The sequence below is a fragment of the Pituophis catenifer genome, unplaced genomic scaffold (genome assembly GCF_029215685.1).
Source record: "Pituophis catenifer annectens isolate HBS135680 unplaced genomic scaffold, rPitCat1.0.hap2 SCAF_2, whole genome shotgun sequence".
Classification (NCBI taxonomy): domain Eukaryota; kingdom Metazoa; phylum Chordata; class Lepidosauria; order Squamata; family Colubridae; genus Pituophis; species Pituophis catenifer.
This window is the reverse complement of record NW_027256882.1, coordinates 105,469,729-105,478,374: the sequence shown is the minus strand read 5'-3', so window position 1 is coordinate 105,478,374 and position 8,646 is coordinate 105,469,729.

Here is an 8,646-nt window from a genome sequence, read left to right as displayed (position 1 = left end):
TATGTATAGTGCATCCCTTTGTTCCTTAAACTCTTACCTGGTTTTTGCATTCCAAGCTGAGCAGGGAAAATGTCACTGTCTCATTGCAGTTAGTTACCTTTCCAGTTTAATAACAATTGATTACTGTTTCTTGCAACCAGTACTGCATATATTAGGAGAAAAAGATGTAAAAATTTGTCCATAATTTATTGTTTTGCTAACATTTCAAAGTTATAGTTTTGTTGTATGCAAGGTGTGTTCTTGTTAATGTACATACTAGTAAAATATATTGACAGTTAAACATTGGTGCCAAGAAATAAATGTCTTGGATCCTCCTATACTTGTTTCCATCTCCTGCATCTGTTCATATCTTTATGAACAAACTAGCTCATGTGTCAATTTCTCCTTATTTTTTTTTCCTGCATTTCTGAAAGAGACTCCAATTCTCTGGAGCCTACAGAAGGCATGTTGAAGAGAGGGGTCTTTCTTTGGCAGTAGGTTTTGTTCAGTTATGGGGACACAGTGGCTCAGTGGCTAAGATGCTGAGCTTGTCGATCAATTCCCATCAGACCAGGCACATAGTTAGATGATTATGGCAGAGGATTGTTGGTTATACTCAAATTTGTAGTGATTAATTGTTTAGATCTTTCAGTAAATATGCTGAAAGGTTACCTATTAAAATTGTAAAGAAAAATTCTGTGAATGAGAAATTTATATGTAATGGGTAATTGACAAACACAAAGAGTGTGGAAAGGAAAGAGAATATACAGATGTCTCTAGAGATTTACCTTTGAGACAAGGGTATACAGATATACCCTGAGCTTCAGATCTGAGTAAAATCATAGCAATTTTACAGTGATCCCTGAGGAGAAGTTGGCATGGTCAATCTACACACCATTATATTAACAATAAAATTAATAAAGCCAGAAGGCATACAATACAGGCAGGATGTGTGTGTGTGCAGATATTGTCAGAAAGATACTATCCCAGTCAGGAGGAGGGATCAAGTGAGGGATCAGTCTGGAATTGCTATGTAGACACAAGATGGCAAGGTCTGAAACCCCACCCCCACCCCCCATGAATGCAGTTGAACCTTATCTAGTTTTTCCCAGGGGCAAACTATGAATCTGAGAAGATTCCTGTGACATAGGCAATATAACTAAAAGAAGCTGGTTTAAACTCTTCACACAAGGGTCTGGTGTTTGAACCTGACAGATATTTTACATAATATTATAAAGGACAAAGGACACGGTGGCTCAGTGGCTAAGATGCTAAGCTTGTTGATTGAAAGGTCGGCAGTTCAGCAGTTCGAATCCCTAGTGCCGTGTAATGGGGTGAGTTCCCGTTACTTGTCCCAGCTTCTGCCAACCTAGCAGTTCGAAAGCACGTAAAAAATGCAAGTAGAAAAATAGGGACCACCTTTGGTGAGAAGGTAACAGCGTTCCGTGTGCCTTTGGCATTTAGTCATGCTGGTCACATGACCACGGAGATGTCTTCAGACAGCGCTGGCTCTTCGGCTTTGAAATGGAGATGAGCACCGTCCCCTAGAGTCGGGAACGACTAGCACATATGTGTGAGGGGAACCTTTACTTTTACCTTTGTTCAGTTGAGGCCAGTAAAGATCATTTTGCCAGATTTGTTAATCCTCTCCTGGAAGTGCATATAATATAGGTCATCTTTGACTTACTGCAGTTCGTTTAGTGATCGTTCAAAGTTACAACGGCACTGAAAAAAATGATTTATGACCATTTTTCACACAATCCTCATTGGCCATGTGATCAAAATTGGGATGCTTGACAACTGGCTGATATTTACGATGGTTGCAGTGTCCCGGGGGCATGTGACCTTCTGACAAGCAAAGTCAATGGGGAAGCCAGATTCACTTAACAGCTGTGTTACTAACATAACAGTTACAGTGCTTCACTTAACTGGCTAGAAAAGTCATAAAATGAGGTAAAACTCATTTAACAAATGTTTGTAAAGCAATTTACAGACATAAATTTTGGCCTCAGCTGTGGTCGTAAGTCAAGGACTACCTGTAACAGGTCCTTTAGACAAACCACTCTGCTTTGCATTTTTAACTCAATCTTGAAATAATTGGCACCAAAACTAGATGTTTTACAGCTAGTTTCTCTGATAAACACTGCCACAGAAAGAAAACTAGAAACATAGGCAGAAAATATTGAAGACACAGATGACTATGCAAAGAATATAGAAAAAAATGTATATAATTTTTACAGATGAGAGAGAGAGAGGGAGAAAAGAAAGTTCGTATTACTATGCAGAGCAATTAGAAACCATTCAGTCATATTTGCAAAATATGAAGAGACGAAATTATTTTCACTATTGTATGTTTTGAATAAAATAGAAAACCATGGAATTCTCTTTTGGTTACATTTTCAGAACCTTCAACATGTATTATGACAGAAGACTAGTTCTGATGTGCAGCTGTGATAAGACAAAAAGTCATTGTGAAGACCATCATGGATTTATTTATTTATTTATTTATTTTATTTTAAAAATGGTATACTCTTTCCTAAAGAAAGCTTTTCCCCATGGAGGTTTACAATCCATTTCAAGATGAAGACACAAAATCAAAGTTAATAAAAAACCAATAATTAGAAATATCAGCTGTATGCATTTTAAATATTTATATACTGTAAATCTATATATAAATGGAAGACATTGGACCTATAAATATTAAATATGAACCATGAGGATTTTATCGTTCCTGGATTCAAGAAAACAAATTTCAAAACTGATTTTCATTTAAACCTTACAAAAATAAATTTCAGCTACAACATAACAAGTTTTGTTAGTGGGTAATAAAACAGTATACATCCAACATCTCTCCATCCTTATAAATGGATTTGAAAATCATTTTATACAGAAGATTTTTTTTTTAAAAAAGGTACACTATCCTGTAATAGCGTACAGTATATGCAAATACAAAAGCACCATCACTATATTCATTTCCTGTTCATAACAGAACTTCTGCATTTAGTCTCTGCAGACAAGTGATTCAAACAAAAACCTCTGAGGAGTATCATAGATTAGATTTGCACAGTACTAAAATTATTGTAAATAAATTGTATTTATATCATGACAGTTGAAGGGGCAAATAATGGCACTTCAAAAAATTTTAAATTTTTTCCTCCAAATATCCAAAAGGGTATATAGAGATGATGCATGGGAATATACTCATATGCATTTGGGTAGATATTTTTTTTAAAAAAAAGGAAAAAAAAAACAGTAGTTCTCCTTTCTAGATTGGAATATATTTCTAAATAAATTAGTTTCTACATTTCCTCTCAATCACATTATTTATGGCTAACAAATATGAGAAGTCTCGGTCTTTAGAAGTAGATTAGTTGCTGCATTTTCTTTGATGGGTGTCTTTCTAAATTTTTATTGTTCTAACATCTGTTATATAATCTTTGAATATAATCCTTAAGTTTGGGGCAGAATTCCTTCATAGTAGTGCGATCTTCTGGCAGAGTACATTTACTCTATAGAAAAGAAAAGAAAAGAAAAATAAAGATTATATGCCTATAATTTATTTTAAAGTACACTTGGCTCCTGATGATTTCACAATCGGACCATCATATTGTGGGTTTTTTTTCTAATAACACAGAAATGGCTTGGCATTGCCTTCTTCCAGGTTGTTGTGCTATGGCTGTGCAGCAATTTGGCCTGAATACACATGTACTACCTGCTAGCACCTCCTTTAACTAAAAACATCTTTCTCAAGGATCTCACTGCGACTGGCCAGAGCAACTGCACAATTCTGAGAAAAGATGCAACTGCCTTAAGGAGTTTATGACCTGTCTTTTGACTCGGCATCTCTGCAAAGTCTTTCATTTTTGCAGTTTCTCAATCCATTCTACAATTCTGGAGTTCCTTGAAACTTTGCTCCCCCCCACCTCTCCAAGAACTACACAGACCCTATCAATCTGCTAAGATGATATTATTAGTAGTAAACTTTTCTCTTAAAACGGAAACAGATAAAATATAACTAAATATCCAATAGTAGCTAGAAAGTATAATTCTTTGTTCATTTAACAATGCTAATTTTCTAAACGTTCACAGATGGGGAATACAAGTTTTTAAATGGAATACTCACAGTTCCTTTCAGGAATTGTGATTCTTGAATAAGGGATAACGTGGTATTTCTGCATCTATCATGGTCAAGCGTCTTCAGAGATTTGTCTACTTGGCAGAACACATTTCTGACAGTGGCACACTGGTAAAAATGAAAATTAAGAAAAATATTGAATGTAAGATTCATACAATTTTTAGTTTCACAACTTCTCCTAAATTGTACTGAAGCATGAATATCCTTGGTTTTCTTTCCTGGTCAGTTCTACCTCAGTTTTTGTAGATGGTGATAAAACAGCAGCAGAAATACGTTTTCTGGGTAGAAAAAGGAACAAATCACAATTGATTTGTTTACAGGACTCCCTAAAAAACATGGGTCTTCTTTCTTTTCTAATCTGTAAATTTATAACTTGTTAGTTGGGCAATGATTTGCAGCAACATCTGAATTGTGAAACACTTCTGATTTGGGGAGTTGAAATACTAGATTTCAAGAAACTGAATATCGACGCATTGATGCCAACATTTTAAAAATGTTATATACCCTAAACTGTTTTTGAAAAAGACTTGAGAGTCCCTTGAACTACAAGGAGATAAAATCAATCCAAGGAAATCAACCCTGATTGTTTTTTGGAAGGACAGATACTGAAGCTGAAGCTCAAATACTTTGGCCATCAAAGTATAGGATTCCTTGGAAAAGACCCTGATGTTGGGGAAAGATTGAAGGCAAAAGGAGAAGGGGATGGCAGAGGATGAGATGGTTAAATAGGATCATTGAGGCAATGAACATGAATTTGTGCAAAGTTCAGGAGACAGTGGAGGACAGGGGGACCTGGCGTGCTATGGTCCATAGGGACATGAAGAGTTGGACATGATTTAGCAACTGTACAATAACAATGACAACATAGCTCTAAACAGTGTCCAACAATTGTTGTAAATACTGAATGTTTTTTCAAACCTCCAATTTCAAACCTCCAGCTTCAAGGCAAAATCAAAATCAAAACCATTGTTTCTATTTTGTTAGTAATATACTCACCAGTTCTTTTTTGTCCAGGTCTACAGTAAAGTCCAACTTGATGGCCCTAACTTTTTGATTTTTGCAGGTTGTATTCTATGGAGAAAGAAATTGTTACATTATTAAAAAGAAAGAAAAGAAGCCCAATGAAATATCTCTACCTGATCACACAATTTTCAGATCTTTAAAATAATTTATCTTAATGGCATAAAAGAATTTAGATTCAATGCTTATTGCTGCTCTAATTGTGAATATTAATTCTTCACCTTGATAAACCATAAATTTAATGTAAGCAATAATGCTATCTCTAATTATTTCATGTAAAAGAAGCTGATTTCTGAATTAGGAGGGGGAAAAACAAAAAAAATAAATAAACCTAAATGATAACTGTGTTCACAAGTTGTTAAAATATTTTAATGGAGCTATTCTTATCAAAGTACATCTGTTTTAATACTATTCATGATCTTCTCCTTTGTTTCTCTACAAATTAGCTATCTACAAAGCCAGGTATGACTGAAAGCCTCTGGGAAGGCTCTTCAAGGACAAAGAGATTTTGGAGACCTTCTGCTCCATCTGCAGAAAAATAAGATTGAGGCAGGTGGCAAAGAAGAACATTTGGTGGAAACTATGGCACTGGAGAAGACATTAGATAGGCTATTCAAAATTCTCTTATTAACAGAACAGGGGAAAACAAAATCAGTTCTGGACATGTATTTCTTCGAAAAACTGCAAACAAAAATACTTCTTTTTAAAGAGGAAAGCAACAGGCACTCAGGAGCAAAGTCCATTTTTAAAACAAAAAATTAGTCACAATTAATTAATTATAATTCCTTTAGATGTTCCCTCAAATGGTTCTATTTTTTAAAAAAATATGTTTCAATTCTCTGCGGCTAATAGGTATTGGGAAAAATTTAATATTGTTCTGAAGAACAATAACTTTAACTGATGTCATTTAAAAATAATCTTTATCATTCTCTGCACTTCCTTTTCTTTCCTTGTACCAAGATTACTTAAATTACAGAACAAGAAATCAATTGCGTTTTCATGTAATATGTTAAGCAATGTTCTTGAAAAGTTACCTCTTGGTCTGCCAGTAATACTATAATTTTCTACTACTTTACTAGAATTAAACCTGTAGCTATAGGATCAAGAAAATAGAGGTGGAAAATTGTTTTCATTCTACAATCATTAGTATAGAATAGAATAGAATTCAAGTGTGGCCAAGTGTGATTGGACACACAAGGAATTTGTCTTAAGTGTATATGCTATCAGTGTACATAAGGAGAATAAAATACATTCATCAAGAATAAAAATATATAACACTTAGAGATAGTCAAGGTTACTAATAAGCTATCAAATCGTACTAGGAAACAAATAAAAACAATATAATTGAAAGATACAAGCAACATGGTTATAGTAAGTGGTAAGAGATAGATACTAGTAAGGAAGAGAAGAATAATAGTAATACAGTCTTAATAAATTATTTGACAGTGTTGTGGGAATTACTCTCAATTAAAAATAGGAGGGTCCTGAAAAATAATCAAGTTTGTAAACAATTCAATTTTTTTTGCCTATTGACAATAACTTTAAAGATTTTTACAAGCTTTTTTAATGTGTTCATCATTAAAAATAATATCTATTTGTGTGTGTGTAATATTCTAGATTTTTCAGACACAAGAACTTTTCAAACAACAATAAAAACACATCTTAAATACAAATACAGGTATGGAAGCAATTTCTGCATTTATTAAGCAAGGAATGTATTATATAATATCAACATGAGCAAAATAAATATGTACCTTCAACATGCTACATGTTTCATTCAAAGTCCTCATCAAATATTCTGCCTCTCTTCTAATTACGTTCCTTGATTCCAACGGAGTCATCAAAGTAGGCTGAATCAGTAGGCTGAAGTAGACAGCAATAATCACTTTTAAAATCATGACTGTGATTTTTGAAAGATAGATAGGATCCCTTCTGTGTGTAGTGCATTCGAAAGCCAATTATTTATATAGAAAAAAAATAATGTGACGTATGCAATGTAGTTTCCTACTATGAAAATGGAAACCACATCTCCTAATGATAAGATAAAAATGCATAATCTGAAATTTCATAAAAATGTAAATTTAGAAATAATTTCCAAGTGAAGAATGTTGAGAATTCTTTGGACCTCTTTATAAGATAGGAAAGTACAACTGTAGATGTTGCACTGATTCAGCAACAATCACAGCATCCAATAACTTCATTGGGGGTTGAAGTTTCTATCATGCTTGATAGGTAGAGTATAAGTATTTAGACACCTAGGCAATTAAGCATAAAGATCTACAAATGTCATTTTTCATTAAAAAAAAAATACATAAATATACCCGGTCTTCTCAACCTTTTTCTTCCTCGCTATTCATTTTTCCAGCTTTCCTAACCTCGTTCCTTTCTTTCTTCATCCTTCTCTATCTGAAGGCAGGTTCTGTTGGCTAAGCTTTCTTCCCAGCACATTGGTTGAACTCTAACCTCATCTCTATTGCCCTGCACCACTGAATCACCCTTCACTTTCTCTGCTGCCATCTTCAAGCTTCCTTTTGTACCAATTGTGCCTGTCTAGATCTGGGTCTTCTTTTATTTTTCTTTTTGGAGGCATCAAGCAGAAGTATTAAACCCTGTTGACCTACCAACAGATTTCCCTCCACGATTAAGTTAAAGCATTATCCAGCCATCTTTGGAACTTCAGATACAATCCTGGCATAAAGTCTGCACTCCCCGTTTCTACTTCCCATCTTGCCTCTAGTGCATATATTCCAAGTCTCTGCCAAATGATATGATCCTGATTGGTCAGCGTGCCTGTCATTCTAGGCAAGATGATCGGTTTTCTTACCCTAGCTTGTCTGCCTTCTCCTTTTAGCACTCTCACCAAGCAATGGAGAAAACGTTAACCAATCAGGACAGTTTAGTAGGAATTGAGGTGACTTTGCTTGGCAATCCTTCTCTGGGCTGATTTTTCTGCCAACCCTCCAAACCAACTGCATTTAGATATAGCTCCCATCTTACCATTAAAAATTCACAAATTTGCCTGCATCGTAGCAATCTGTGTGCATAAATATCCTCACCTACCTCTAGGAACACAAGCTAGAGCATAAAATAGCCCCCCTGCCTTTTATTCCTACAACTCTGTGAGGGAGGCTAAGGTGAGAGAGTGTGGCAGTCCCAAGGTCACCCCGCTGGTTTTGTGCCTCAAGACTAGAACTCACAGTCTCCTGGTTTGTAATCCGGTGCCTTAACCACTACACCAACCTGACTCTACTATACTATAGTATAATATACTATAGTATACTATAGTATACTATAATGTAGCAGTACTTGGTGTTTTTATTATGCAGGTGGTCCTTGTTCAGCAGCCACTAGTTCAGCAACCGTTACAATGGTGCTGAACCAAGTAACTCACAATGCGTCCTCAGCTGTCACAGCATTACCATGGTCATGTGTTGGTCCAATAGGCCAGGCTACCTGCAGGACTGCCTTTCCCTAAGGACATCTACCTGTCCTATCAGGTCAGATAGGGTGAT